This window comes from Eleutherodactylus coqui, chromosome 12, assembly GCF_035609145.1.
Source record: "Eleutherodactylus coqui strain aEleCoq1 chromosome 12, aEleCoq1.hap1, whole genome shotgun sequence".
Classification (NCBI taxonomy): domain Eukaryota; kingdom Metazoa; phylum Chordata; class Amphibia; order Anura; family Eleutherodactylidae; genus Eleutherodactylus; species Eleutherodactylus coqui.
Window position 1 is genome coordinate 71,299,448 of NC_089848.1, and position 15,086 is coordinate 71,314,533.

Below are 15,086 nucleotides of genomic sequence, written 5' to 3' on the forward strand. Positions count from 1 at the left end.
TGTTATGTCACTGGGAATTTAGTGGCATCAGAAAAAAAAAACTATTTTGCACAGATGTCTGCAATCAGTGCCTTCCCCTGTTTTGCAGTGTACACCGAGGACTGCTCTGCAGAGATTTCTGGAGTCCTTAGTTCTGAACTGATGTATGACTGGACATGGAGCGGATGACAACTGACAAGAATAACATAAAATACAACAGGAAATCCAGGAACTGGGGAGAATACAGCAATGATAGCATTGAACGGACACCAGGGGGCACTGTCTAATCGTATTCTAGAGAGCTTGTTTTTGTGAGACGAGTGGCATTTTTTTATGGTACATTTTAAAGTACCATATAATATACCAAGAAACTTTACAAAATGTTTTGTGTGCAGGAATGGTAAAAAGTTGGTATAAATGATGTAGCTTTCTTCTGCAGGTAAGTATGGTTTCTATGTGGTAAGTACTCTATGAGGGTGTTGGAGTACTCCTTTACATTTAGAATGGGCAATAAGGCTATTGGGATCTGAGTTCTCTCATGTAACATAAAGAACAACTGTGTGAAGTCACCACTGTGCTCTTCCTGAGGAGACCAGCCCAGTTTTATCTTTAGTAGGCTACATCCAGACACCCAAATGCAATATCAGGCCGTGAAAGTTGACCCAATATTTCATTCAAAAATGCCTCGCATCACTTCTGTGAAATAGCGATACTCGGACGCGTGCTTCACCCGTGTTAGAGGGTCGCAAGTCTTTGCCATTGATTTCAATGGGAAACATTGCATAGCACCGTGCGATGTGCATGCGAGTGCCATGCAATGTCTTTTAGGCCTCATGTCCACGGGGAAAATAAGAATTAAAATCCGCAGCGGATGTTAACTCTTCTCCCGCGCGCGGATCCGCATCCCATAGGGATGCATTGACCACCCGCGGGTAGATAAATACCCGCGGATCGTCAATAAAAGTGATTTAAAAAAAAATGGAGCATGAAAAAATCTGGACCATGCTCCATTTTTATGCGGGTCTCCCGCGGGGACGGCTCCCACGGGCTTCTATTGAAGCCTATGGAAGCCGTCCGGATCCGCGGGACACAAAAATCAGAGTTTACTCACACGCTCCGGTTCTTCTCTTCGCAGCGGCGCCATCTTCTCTCAGTCGCGGCCGGATCATTTTGCTTCGGCCCGGCGCATGCGCGGGGCACGTCACCGACGTCATCATGCACATCCGCCGAGCCGAAGAATGAAGATCCGGCCGCGACGAGAAAAGATGACGCCGCCGCGAAGAGAAGAAACGGAGCGGATGGGAGGTGAGTTTATTCTCATTTATTGTTATTTTCAGCGCTCATGTCCGCGGGGCAGGAGGGACCCGCTGCAGATTCTTCATGTCCACGGGGAAAATCAGATCCGCTACGGATTCTACATGTAGAATCTGCAGCGGGTCCCTCCTGCCCCGCGGACATGAGTGCTGAAAATAACAATAAATGAGAATAAACTCACCTCCCATCCGCTCCGTTTCTTCTCTTCGCGGCGGCGTCATCTTCTCTCGTCGCGGCCGGATCTTCATTCTTCGGCTCGGCGGATGTGCATGATGACGTCGGTGACGTGCCCCGCGCATGCGCCGGGCCGAAGCAAAATGATCCGGCCGCGACTGAGAGAAGATGGCGCCGCTGCGAAGAGAAGAACCGGAGCGTGTGAGTAAACTCTGATTTTTGTGTCCCGCGGATCCGGACGGCTTCCATAGGCTTCAATAGAAGCCCGCGGGAGCCGTCCCCGCGGGAGACCCGCATGAAAATGGAGCATGGTCCAGATTTTTTCATGCTCCATTTTTTTTAAAATCCCTTTTATTGACGATCCGCGGGTATTTATCTACCCGCGGGTGGTCAATGCATCCCTATGGGGTGCGGATCCGCGCGCGGGAGAAGAGTTAAAATCCGCTGCGGATTTTAATTCTTATTTTCCCCGTGGACATGAGGCCTAAAGGTCCCATTCAAAACAATGGGTGAGGCAGTCCACAGGAATGCTCAAAGATAGAACATGGTGCTACTATTATACTCGCAGCGTCGCTGCAAGGGAAAAAAATTGCTTATGTGAAATAGTCCATTCAAAAGAATGGAGTTCATATGCGTTTGAATTTTGTGCGTCCCGTAACACACAAAACCTGCGCAAGATTCTCGCCCTTGTGAATAAGCCTTTAATAGCTTAAATACAACAAAGAAAGTTATAATGTCCAGTCATGGTGGACAAAGTCTTAGAAATTAGCAAATCATTACAAAGTCTTAGTCTGATGTCCCACGGACATATTTGCACATGCAAAATTTGCGCACCCAATACGCAGAGAATAGAACCCATTGATTACAATGGGTTTGTTCACATTTCTGTATTTTGCTCAGGCATTTTGGTTCAGGTATATAAAAAATAGAATGTGTTCTATTTTTCTGCATATTTGTGCACCAAAGGTCCTCATAAAAGTCGATGGGGGGTGCGCAAATGCGTGCACAATACGCAAGGAGGTGTGTGAAATATTTATGGCATTGCAAAACTGCATCAGTTTTCACCCACACTTCAACCTCTATGTGTGAACCTACTCATCAGGCATCTATTGTCATTCTAGAAATCAACCACTAGTGGCCGCTGTTTCACATTTTAATGTATTGCGCTGCACTTCTCGTCCTTGCCACCGGAGACTGCTGTTTGATGGAATTTGCATTTCTCCAACTTGATAAGGAGTTCTTGCGCTCTCAGATGCTCCAGTACACTTCTCACGTGATTCTGATGTTCTTCTGACCACAAACAAGATCTAACAAGTCTCTGAAAATGTCATTAACAAAATGTGGGAATGTTGCAGGATTACAAAGTCCAAAAGACATGGCTAAATATTCGTAGTATCCATAGCGGGATCTGAGGGTTTGTGGGACAGTTGGAGCTGCACCTTGATCTTGAGTTTCCAGATGAGTCACTTTATCAGTTAGATCACATACAATGTTTTGCAAATCCTGGGTAGCTTGTCCATAAACATGAGCATTGTAGAACCCCAGGGTATCAGGAAGGGGAAGCCTAGGTTCAGGGGGTTAACTGCATAGTGTTCGCTGCTCACCTCCTACTCAGCATTTGGCGATGGTCACACAGGACGACTTCTCAAGTTGGCAATATACCAAGACCCAGCATAGGTTTCCTGATGATACATACCTCTCCTCCGGCAGTTTCGCGGCACTTGTTTGTAGTCTTCAGCCACCGTTTCCTGGTCAGGGAGTTCAAAAATCCCGCATCCAAGAAGCGCTGGCTCTGATTGGTTCTCGAGCGCCACGGCTCAGCCAATCACAGCCATTCCATGCGATGGCTGTGCTTGGTTTATCGGGTGCTGCAGTGATTGGCTAAGCCGTAGTGCTCGAGAACCAATCAGACCCAGCTCTTTCTGGAGGCGGAATTTTTGAACCCCCTGACCAGGAAGCAGTGGCTGTAGACTACAAACAAGTGCTGCAGAACTGCCAGAGAAGTGCGGCAGAGCAGACAGCGCCTGTTAGGTAATGTATTGTTTTTTTTTTTTTTATGTAGCTAGTGTTTATTTTCGGGGTAGGGCTTATATTTCAAGCCGTGTGAAAGAGGCCTAAAGGAGATGTATTAGACTCAACAGCACCACTCCTCTCCATTGGCCGTGTCTGGTACTGCAGTACAGCCCCATTCAAACATATAAGCTGGCGCTGCAGTACCATTCACAACCCATGGACATGAGTGGCGCTCTTTTTAGAAGTAAGCAGTTTTCTAATCTAATACACCACCCTTTAGTAGACCAAAACACAAAGCCGAACGGCTTCTGCAATAGGCAATATTGACCATTTTGATTACCCCTTTCTATAATCTACCATTTATGTCCAGTAGATGCCGGGTCTGATTTTATAGAGTGAGCTCGAGAGCCGAGCCTGCATTAGAACTAGCAGATGTTGGCTGTCTTTGACCCTTTAGATGTCCTTAAGAACTTCCACAATGCCAGCATATCTACATTGATACTTTATTTAACCCCTTAAGGACCAGAGTGTTTTGGTCCAAAAGGTGCAGATACTTTTTTAGGGATTTCAACCATGTAGTGGTTTTGCTGCCCTATTTTTGTTTTTCCGTGACATATAAGTCTATTTTTTAATATCTTTTTTTTACTGGCTTTTTTTCCCTGTTTTTTAGCTTTATTGGGGGTAAAAAGCTAAAAAAAGGATTTTTTAAAAATTTATAGTTGTTTATTTTTAAAATTAGTATATTAGTAAAATCATGCTAAAATAAAGTAAGAGAATGGGTTCCTCACTTTGTTTTTGACGTTTTGATCTGTATAATTGTGAATTACAGGGCGCATATAGCGATGGTTTCGGATGGCTTCGACGGTCGATCATTCTCTTTTTTATTTAGATATTTTTATTTTATTCAGTAATTTTTTAAAACTTATTTTTGTAACTATTTCCTTATAGTGACATCAGTCACAATCAGAGCTGATCATGGTCTGCTAGGACCCTGCAGCTCTGCTGTAACAGGGGGCACCTGCCGGGTCGCATAGTGGAAGTAATACTTCTACTTTCACTCTTTAGTACATAGGGCTCAAAACCGCTTCTCCCTTCTTCTCTGGGTCCTCGGCTGTGTCTGACAGCTGAAGACCTGACCTGCTTCTGCTAGATTGCATGAGCAGAGGCTTTAATACGGCACCATACTTCTCCTATTGGCTGGGATTAAAGCCCAGGACCAAGCGCTGTGTATTTACCGCGTAAGTATATTTGTTTGCCTTGCACAAATGAATTTTCCTTGTGGGTGTAAAAAGTATAGTAAAATATGTCACTGCATGCATAAAACAGCATACGCGGGTTTGCATCTGACCTTAATGTGGTTCAAAGCATGTTATCTTGCACAATTTGCACCAGAAATCCATAGAATTTTCAATAGTAAATTTGCTCCGATATCTGGTGTGGCCAACAAAGCAGACCCCAGCCGTGCCCACTCCTCAGCCCAGAGGTACCTGTACTGTGCCACACTCCATCACTCCCCCTACGTTCCACCGCACTCAGTCACACCTGTCCTAAATTCCACCACACTTCAGAACTTGTGTGCCGTACTTAATAATGACAGCCGGTGGTCTCTCACAGACTCTCATCACATGTGCAGGTTTCCTCACATGTGAACATAAAAAACGGTGCTTCTGGGCTGCTCTCTGTCTGCCCGTCTGGGGCTGTGGCGCAGTTCCCAGACCCTTTCTACTGGGTGCTTATGGCGCCAGAAATTCCAGGGCTTAATTCAGGAGGGGCGGACATCAGCTCTCCATTATCTCCTATCATAGAGGCTGAGTCTTTTGAGCGATGATGCACTACACGAGTCACTACTTGCGTCATTATTGGAGGTAGAGCCTCCTGCACATAGCCTCACTGAGGTTCAGACAAAATGGTGCCACTCAAAGGTTCCATTATGGCGCCATCCTTTCTGGTGACCAGAAATACAGATCTCGCAATTGTTGCGGCAGGTCTGGGATCTGTTCCTTTCTAGTAATCTGTTCAGGTCTTGTATTGGGTTCTCTTCATCTGCTGGTCTGGTGGGAGTGGATTTAGGTGAGACTTGCTTGGTTTTACCTGTGGGTAATTTGGGAAGATTATTTAACCTGGCCTTGTGCTTAGCTCATTACTGTTTAATTCGGTCTCCCTCTGACTGCGGTGGAATTTAGAGGTTGGTGCTGGATCTCCTGTTTTCCTGATTCTTCACGAAGCTAAGTCCTGAAGTTACTATTGTTGATATCTTGTACTCTGTGGTTTTCTCCTCTCCCATGTAGGGTCTGCTAGTGGCCTAGATATGTGGTCAGGTTCGCCCTTGTTAGGGCGAGTTATCTGCGTATAGACAGGTCCCTTACCTGGGTACTGGGTTTTTAGGGACAGTGTTTCCCTGGTGTCTGCTTTGTTTATTGTTTACCACTGTTTTGTGAGCACTTGTGGGCTGTTTGTTCACAGCACATGAGTCTTTCAGGTTTTTGGATTCAGCGTGTCCTGATTGGATGTGACAGCAATGTAACACACAGCTTGTCTTTATTATCAATATGGTCTATTGGAAACACAGCATTCAAACTCTAGTTGACATGTGTCCCTTGCATGAACTTGCTGTTAGGTTGTGCTGCTGGGACCTGTAGTACTATGGTTTCTAGCAGCACATTTCCACAGGTGTGGCATGATTGTGCTGACTGTGTGTGGTGATCTCCTTCGAGCCAATTCCTCAGGTCTTTGCTCACATATATACCTAGCTCCTGCCAGTGTCTGTTTGGCGTCCAGGGTGAGCAGTCAGATTACCTTCTGTCTTGCAGCTTGCTGTGTGACTTGTATCCTGTTATGTCTGTGTTGCAGCTTGCTGTGTGACTTGTTTCCTGTTGTCTGTGCTGTTGCTGCTTGCTGTGTGAACTGTGCTCGCTGCTGCTGGATCATGTGTCTTGTTAGAGTAGCGACCGTGAGACACGAGGACCCTTGATCGCGGGGCTCACTGCTTAAGTGTCTTGGCCAATTGATGAACAAATCCCTCGTATTTATATTTCAGCTATTCCATCTGCTTTAGCGTGCGGGGATTTTTGGCGAAAGTGTTGGACGTTTGTCCTAGGTTATGGCTGTCCATCAGTCCAGTCCGCAGTATGCAGTTCTCTGTCCAGTTGGTGGTACTGTCAGCACATCCAGTCTGAAATCCGTTTTAGGTCCCTGTGTTTGTGATATCCCCATCTTTGGGCACGTTCATGTGGGCATTGTGCTTATTTGCCCACACAAATGTAACACTTGCACCCTATAACAGGCGCTGGTTACTAACTGCGTCCTAAGGGTGTGCACGCCTAGAATCTGGTTTGAGGCCGTCATCACTTACAGTTTCATTGGGTGAGAATTACAGCTGCTACTGATCCGGCTTCTCCGAGGTCAGGAACGTGACTCTACCACGCTTTTATCCTCTGTCCCTTATTGTACTCCAGCGGCCTCCAACAGTTTGGGGTGGTAGTGCATCTGCTTTCTCTGCCTTGCAGCAAGCCACCTCTGGTTCCTTCACTCAGCGCTCCCTGTACTCCCCAAGTAGCACTTCCACATCCAAGCTCTATGCTGCTGCTTTCTCCTTTCCTCGCAGTCAGCAGCTCCTCTCACCTTCTCTGAGTTTTTGCTATTTCCAGCGGCCCGGTAGCACCTCCAGCTCCAGTCAGATCACATTGGGCTCTCTTATGGCCCCTTTTATCTGGGAACTTCTGCCAGTATCCTTTGAGCATGCTCTTTTTTGTAACACCGAAATATGGTGCAAATTTTGGTGCACGTGGTAATTTTGGCACAATTTTTGGTGCATCTTACTGTCCATCACCATGGCAACATTTGAATCCTTTACCCCTTACACAGGTAGGTTGATGGAGCACAGCAGCGGTAGTGTGGTGGTATCTCAATGATGATGTATGTGATACGGCGGCGATAGCTTGATGGCAGCTCTGTGTTGTGTGACTAGCTCCTACTTCTGGTCTGCACTGAATCTCTATCATTAGCGACTAATATTTCAGGCCCATCATTGTAAATCAGCGATGTCATCTCCGGACACATCAGCCAGGAGGCAGCTCCAGGCATCCACTACTCCTCAGTGTGATACATAACTTCCATACTAATTAGTAGATGTGCCATCTGATGCCAGGACAGAGACAGCAATCTCCCTGCATGATGGAGCAATGACTACTCAGTTGCCCCAGGACTGTCACTGCCCCCCTCATGTCAATCACCCCGAGCCCAGGACCATCAGCTGGCCGCTCCCCGCACATCCTCCTCCTCTGACCGCTCTCCATCCTCCTCTCCATCCTGTCTTCCTCACACACAACTCCAGGAACTCACAGCCAGGAGCCCAGAGCGGTGCGTAACCCCTGCCCACTCCTGGGGCATGGAAACTGGGGGGCATCAGGGCTCCATCATAGGGGGGCACTGGGTTGTCAGGAGCTTGTAGGTGCTGGGTGTATGATGTCTGCTCCCTCTGATGGGGGTGAGGATGAGTCTAGTAATGTGGATGATGAGAGTGGAGATGATGATTTTGCTGTCTCCACGCTCTCATGTAGAGTGTAAGCTCTTTGGGTCAGATCGCTTCTCTCTATCTTCTTCTCGCTGTGACAGTTTCTTATCGGTTGCCTCCATTTTTCTGGTGTTATGATTATGGAGGTGCAGGTGTTGTTGGGGAGATCATTGAGATCACTTCGGGGTCTGGGGACATACTGACATCTCAGGTACTACGGATTTAACCCCTTCATGCCTGATCTTTTCTGGCTCTCTTTTTACTGGTTTTGGTTCTACTCTGTGGCTGGAGGTTTTCTGGATTTTATTCTTTTCTCCACCTCAGGATATTTTCATTAGGCTGTATTTACACGGGCGAGTGTGATATACAGTAGGATAATCGGACCTATGTAAACCTTCTGCTATGCGTTTCCACTTTAAAAACGCACTATTCACATTGCTGTACTATGCGTTTTTCCCACACATGAATAAGCGCATATTGTTGCAATACCTGAAATGGGGGAAAAAATAAATCGCACTAACATTCAAGTTGCATGGCTGACTCCCCCCCCCCCCCCCCCCCCCCCCCCCCCCGCCATAGAAAAGAGTGCGATTCTCACAATGGAATTACCCCAAAATAGGCCATGCTGTGATTTTTTGATCTTACGCTTTCGGTATGTGCAAAGAATGTGAAAATTATGAGTTCTTTTCACAAGCGAGTTCTGTGCTTCTCGCAATCGTACAGAACACGTGTGTAAATACAGCCTTACACTTATCAGGACTAACGGGTTCTCTCTGATGAAGGGGTCTCGGCTGGAGGGGTCATTTATTTACTTACCTTCCTTGTTGGGATCGTTTGGGAGTATTTTTTAATTTGATGAATTTTTGCCGCCTATGGAGGCCATTTGTGTATTCACGTACCCTATGTATATACTCCCCATGTGCCCAGCTACTCCTCACATAGGGGGTCTCAGTGAGATTATGTGAACATGAGGGGCAGGTGACACTGTACGGGGCGAGGGGGTGTGTGTGTCATAGAGTCGGCACAGATCGCATGGCTTTGGTTTTGGCTTCTGATTTCCCCCCCCCCCCCCAAAACCTTGAAATAGTAATTAATATTTGAGATGTTCTCGGAGGGTTTATATGATAGAGGGAGATCTAATAGACGTCATGTCTGAGATGTCTACTGGATCTGGTGTCAGGATCACTATGTGTGCCCGCTAGATCTGCATGGGGTCAGACACAGGGTCAGGATATTCTACTTGGTGAACGCGTGGCTCCCAGGCTGCTGCCCTGTGATTGTAAGCTCTTGGGCCCAGAGGCATGGCTGTAACGTCTGTATACATAGCGCCATTGGGCAGCTTGTTGCGGGTATCTCTGTGCCCACAGCGCTCATTTCCTTTTAACCCCTAAAAGACTTGACTTGGGTCTTATGGACTGCGTTCTGAAGCCCCCTTCACGCAAGCCTATGCATATGTGCGTGTGCCTGAGTGCTGCGTATTTGTGAATGAACTATTCTTTTTGCGTATTTTACTGTACTTTTTGCGCCCGCAAGGCATGTTCAAAATATGCATCGATTTGATGGGTTCCAGATGTGTTCATTTCCCTGCGCAATTACGCAGTGTTTCACACATCTCCTAGCGTATTGTGCGTGCATTTGTGCATCCCTATTGACTTATATGTGCAGGAAAATAGAGAATGCTGCATTGGCTTTTTTTGTGTGTTGTAGTTTCCATTAGCATCATTTTGGAGAACATAAAATGTACTGATAGTTAATTAGTTATTCATTAACGTCTATACATTTTTTGGGTGGTGGAATGAAGAAACAATGGTTAGGGTGGCTGCACACGAGCGTAATTTGTTGCTTTCCGCTCACAGGTGACAGCCGCGTGGCATACAAGCATGCATTGTGTACTCGCTGTGGGCTGCCAATTGCCACGTGCTATCTTGGTGTGTATGAGCACGTAACACGCACCAAGGCAGAACATGCTACAATCTGTATTTCATGTAATATGTGTGATCGGCAGCATTGGAGCCTACGGCAGATTGGTACAGCGTATTCCACGCACAAAACCCAAACGCAGAATACACTGTACCAACACGGTCAGGTGAAGGAGCCCTAAATCTGCTGTGCTCTGTGCAGTAGAAATATTGTAATGACTTTATTGTAAGGCTGGGTTCACACAGGGCGGATTCCCGTCGGAAATCTCGCGGTTTGGTCGCAGCAAAAACCGTGAGATTTCCGCCGGGAGAACCGCCGCGGCTTAAACGGCTTTGAAGCGGCCCGGCCGCTTGCTTTTCCATTGCGGCCGGCGCTCCCATAGGAGAGCGCGGCCGCAGCGGAATGAAAAAAAGAATGGACATGCTGCATATTCTGAAACTGCAGCTGCGGCGGCCGCAGCCGCGGTTCCAGACGGACTTACCGCAGCGGATTAGCCGTAACGCGTGTGGATGAGGTTTCTGAGAAATCTCGTCCACATGACTGGTCAACCCCGAGATTAGCGGCCGCAGGCGGTTTTGCCGCGGGTGGATCTGCTGCGGCAAAACCGCGGCAAATCCGCTCTGTGTGAACCCAGCCTAAGGGTTGTTACAATTGTGGCCATACGAAATATATGGAGATTTTTATTTTTTATCCTTTTTAACGAAAAACGTTTAGTTTTTTTTTAGGGCACACGACTTTTAATTGTATGAAATGTTCAATTTTTATTTCCTTTATTCTTTTGTGCCGTGAGGGGATTTGAAGCTGCGATCTCTTCTATAATAGTTTGCATCCTTGATAATCCAAAACCTTGTTGTCTGTCAGTCTGTTACTAACAGTAAATGCGTATAGACCTTGGGGCTTTGTTAGGGACTAGAGATGAGCGAGTATACTCGCTAAGGCACATTACTCGAGCGAGTAGTGCCTTAGCCGAGTATCTCCCCGCTCGTCTCTGGGGGCCAGCGGGGGGGCGAGAAGCGGTGGGGGAGAGCCGGGAGGAACGGAGGGGAGATCTCTCCCTCCCCCCGCTCCCCGCCGCAACTCACCTGTCACCCGTGCCGCCCTCCGAATCTTTAGAGACGAGCGGGGAGATACTCGGCTAAGGCACTACTCGCTCGAGTAATTTGCCTTAGTGAGTATACTCGCTCATCTCTATTAGGGACCGATGGGCACCCTGCAATCCAATGATTTGACTGAGCGGGGTACCTGCAACTGTGTTACACTCCTTAAATACTAGTCGCTACTGACTGCAGCACCGAAGATCCCCTTGGGGGTCGAGGGGTCCACAAGATGACGGTCACCGATATCCAGACCTGCTAATGAAGCTGCCAAACATGGAAAATGTCATCTATATAGCGGAACTGTAAAAAGCCTCCGAGTGTCCTGGAGGAGCTCCAGGGGGTATTACACATTTACTCAAGGAGTCCCAGATGCATGAAGTTTATCTGGGATTACTGGAATATAAACTACTTGACTATAAACTTACTGTAACCCTGTATATACCAGGTTGTCTGGACACTTAATTGCTAATGATCTACAGATCGCATTCTGCATTAGTGCGCTAGTCTGTTAATGAGTCACTATGATTCACTAGCAATTAGCGTAGGCGAAGGGCACCGGGCGGTTTGCGCTACGGATCCTGTTTGGCGCTGCTACATCTGTTGTGCAACCAATGTAGGTAGAGAAAAGCTACAAATATCTGCATTCTATGTATGACTGTACTGGCAGTTTCTGTATATCTGGGATTACGGTATTCCTCCGGACTGTGATCTTTTCTGCATATGTTGGAGTTTTGGGAGTTGGCGGCCCATGATCAGCGGCGCGGCTGGAGTTTATTCTTGCACTGACATTTAAACATAGTGTTTCTAGCAGAGATGTAAAGGAGCGTTCACACAGTGCCCAATTATTTCGCAAGACGCAGGACATTCTGCACCAAAGTCTGCATATATATATGTGGACTGTGGAGCAGAAATTAAGTTGCGTCGTTGGCTTTGTCTTGCAGATTAATTGTGCACCGTAAGGGGCCATTCAGACGGATGTGTATTCTGTCTGTGTATTTCATAGACCACGTACAGACCCATTATAGCCAATTAGGTTATTCACATGAGCGCTTTCCTGCATGAAAAAAATTGTTGCATGTCCGATTCTGCACAGAGAGGATGACAGACTGTGTCCACTGCCACCGCGGCGTCCCTGTGTTGTCCGATGTGACTTGCGCCCAAGAGTCTGTGGAATAACTTGCATATGCCCATCTGAAAAATCAAAACCTCTTGAATGCATTAGGCTAATTAGGCAATTGTTGGTGCTTTTTTTGGCGCGTGCAAATACACCTGCCTTGCTTGCGGACAAAACAGTAAATATACAGCATATATGCCCTAAAGCTACATGCACATGGGCGAGTGCGATTGTGCGGATCTCCCTGCGAGTGTCTGTGCGTTTTATATCCGTAGTTCTTGCATTTGTGCGTTTCTTAAGCATGGAGGTCTTGTGAGGATCACCCAGTTTTAAGACGTGTGAAAAAAACTGAAGGTGGCACCAATTGATGTAATTTGAAACTTCCATTGAAGTCAATGGGTGGGTGAAACAAAACTGCATGCACTTGTATGCCGTGCGATTGTGTCCCATTTTTTTTTTGCACACACCTATTGACTTGAACAAGGGATTCTGGTACATAAAATGCACTAGAATGGGACGCGCTGCGATATTTTTATACGGATCATTTGTCTGTGAAACATAAATGTACTTCTCTGAATAGCCCCATTGAGTTTATGGGTCCGAGTTCTATCCAGGTTTATTCGGTTACAAACTCAGATAGAACTTTGATCTAAAATTCGCCTGAGTGAATTAGGCCTAAGGGTGGCTTCATATGGGACAGCTATCCTCCATATAGTCACTTAATAGAGTGAATGAAGGGCTCCTTCACACGGGCGTATGCGCAAATGTGCATGCTTCAGCGCAACGTATTTGCGCTATGAACGAGGTTATTTTGTGCGCTTGTCTGCATCTTGTACTGTACTTTTTTGCGCATGCAGTGCCTGTACATATGTGTGCGCAACACATCCCTGCCCTTTTTTTTCCCCACAGAATTGCGTAGTGTATTGCACATTTGCACACCTTCCATAGACTTCTATGGGGACCTTTACTGAACGATTGCGTAGGAAAATAGAGCATGTCCAAAATATTAATGGGTTCTATTCGCTGCACATTACACTCGCAAAAAAATGCCCTAAGCGACAGTTGTTCCGTGTAAACATGGGTGACAAGAGAGATTTCATTCACGAGTTTCTTCATTTCAGCTCACCTAAAAATAGTCGCTGGTTCATTAAATATCGTCCGGTGTAAATAGGCAATTGTTTCTCTTTCAACAACTAGCCAATAGCCATGGAGGAATCTGCGCGCTTCAGCAAATGTGAGAAGGAACCTTCGCTTTGTTTAAACGCACAAACAACTGCCTTTAGGGACTATTTCCAACGACTATTCAGACGATAGTCGCCCCATGTAACCAACCCTAACTTTACAGATCTCATACATATTATTACTGTAGACGGAGCTTCCCCAACTCCTTCATACGGAGAATCTGGTATGTGAGGTCTCGTCACCTCCCACCGCAGTTTCCCAAAACTTCCTAAAAAAATTGTAATTGCGACAAATTTGCATTTTTCTCCAGTTCTGTCTCCTGGATATTAAAATCCCGACCCGCTCCCCCACTAGTTAACCTTGTGTGTGTGAGTGTATATAAGCCTCATGTATATAAGTCTAGGTGCTCTCCCTGAGGAGAAAAAAAAAAACTACCTGAAAGTGCTGTGGAATAATGACAAGATTTATATATATATATATATATTCCAAAAATCCATAATGTTTCTTTTTTTTAATAAAGTGCACCCTCCCTGCCTTTGTGTGCGTACGTAGCAATAAGTCCAGCACTTGCTGAGACCCTTGCATTCTTATACCAAGGTAACAGAATTACGGGGAAATCGCAGATATAAGTTCAGGCGTTCCAGAATATTATGCTAGATGATAAAAACGTTCCGAGACATTAGAACACGTGTATTAGAGCAAAAACCATTCCTACCTCTGCTCACAGCATGGCTGTGTATAAAGGAAATGTGAGTGCGCTCTTGTGGCCACCAGTGGTACTGCAGGGGTTATTATCACTTAACTCATTACTGACTCCAGTATTTTTAGTCCCATAGATGCAGTTACAAGGGTTGTCCAAAGTAAAAAAAAAGATGGCTGCTTTCTTCCAAGCACAGCATCATCCTTGTCCATAGGGTTGTGTGTGGTTTTGCAACTCAGTTCCATAGAAGTGAATGGGAGCTGAGCTGCAATAGCAGAGCCAACCCATGGACAAGGGTGGCGCTGTGTTTGGAAGGAAGTAGCCATGTTTTCTAATTCTGGATAACCTCTTAAGTCAGTTCTGTGCTGTTTATTACCCTGAGGCTAACTTCACACTGGCGAGCATGATATGTGGTCATGAATCTAGCCCCCAATATTCCGCTACCCACCATGTGAGTTCCCCGAGGATACGAGGCTTTTTCATGTCATAACAGCCTCCCATCACTTTGGGGAAGAAGCAATCCTTTGCTGCGGCTGTCAGGATCACAGAGTTTCTCCCATTGTTCTCAATGGGAGACCTTGCATTGCACAGCGTGCACCTAGCATGTGGTGCGCTGCTGCCGCCAGCCCCATTGGAAACAATGGACACTGCGATACGAGATCACAGAAGATACTGCGATTTGTTTCACGCATTGTGGTGTCATGCGGCCAAACACACAAAATTGTAGTAAACCGCTGCTCTGCATTAAAAAACTCAGCGTTTTTACAAACACCATCGTGAGAGCGGCCTACGGCTGGATTCACAGGAGCATATGCGTATTCATGCTGCATTTTTGTGCATTACGCATTTTCGCATGTAACCGCCAAAAAACATGCACCGATGCTCACAGCCATTGAAATGGCCAATAACTTTAATGAGTTTAAGATGTGTCCTGTCCCTGCGCAAATGCTCAGGAGAATAGAGCATGTTGCAGGGTTTTTTTCGCGGCGGAATTGTACTCGCCAAATAAGCGCATTTGAACGAACCCATTAAAATCAATGTGTTCTATTTTCTGCATATTGCGAGTGCAAATCCTTCTCA

At 46.3% G+C, this 15,086-nt stretch overlaps 1 protein-coding gene across 1 annotated transcript in view; it reads left to right on the forward strand.

The window, feature by feature from the left end:
- Positions 1-7,807: 7,807 nt before the first annotated feature.
- Positions 7,808-15,086, forward strand: part of GJC2 (gap junction protein gamma 2) — a 60,021-nt gene continuing 52,742 nt past the window's right edge. The window contains exon 1 of the mRNA XM_066584864.1: positions 7,808-7,839. The gene's annotated coding sequence lies outside the window, so the exon portion shown is untranslated. The remainder of the gene's footprint in view (positions 7,840-15,086) is intronic.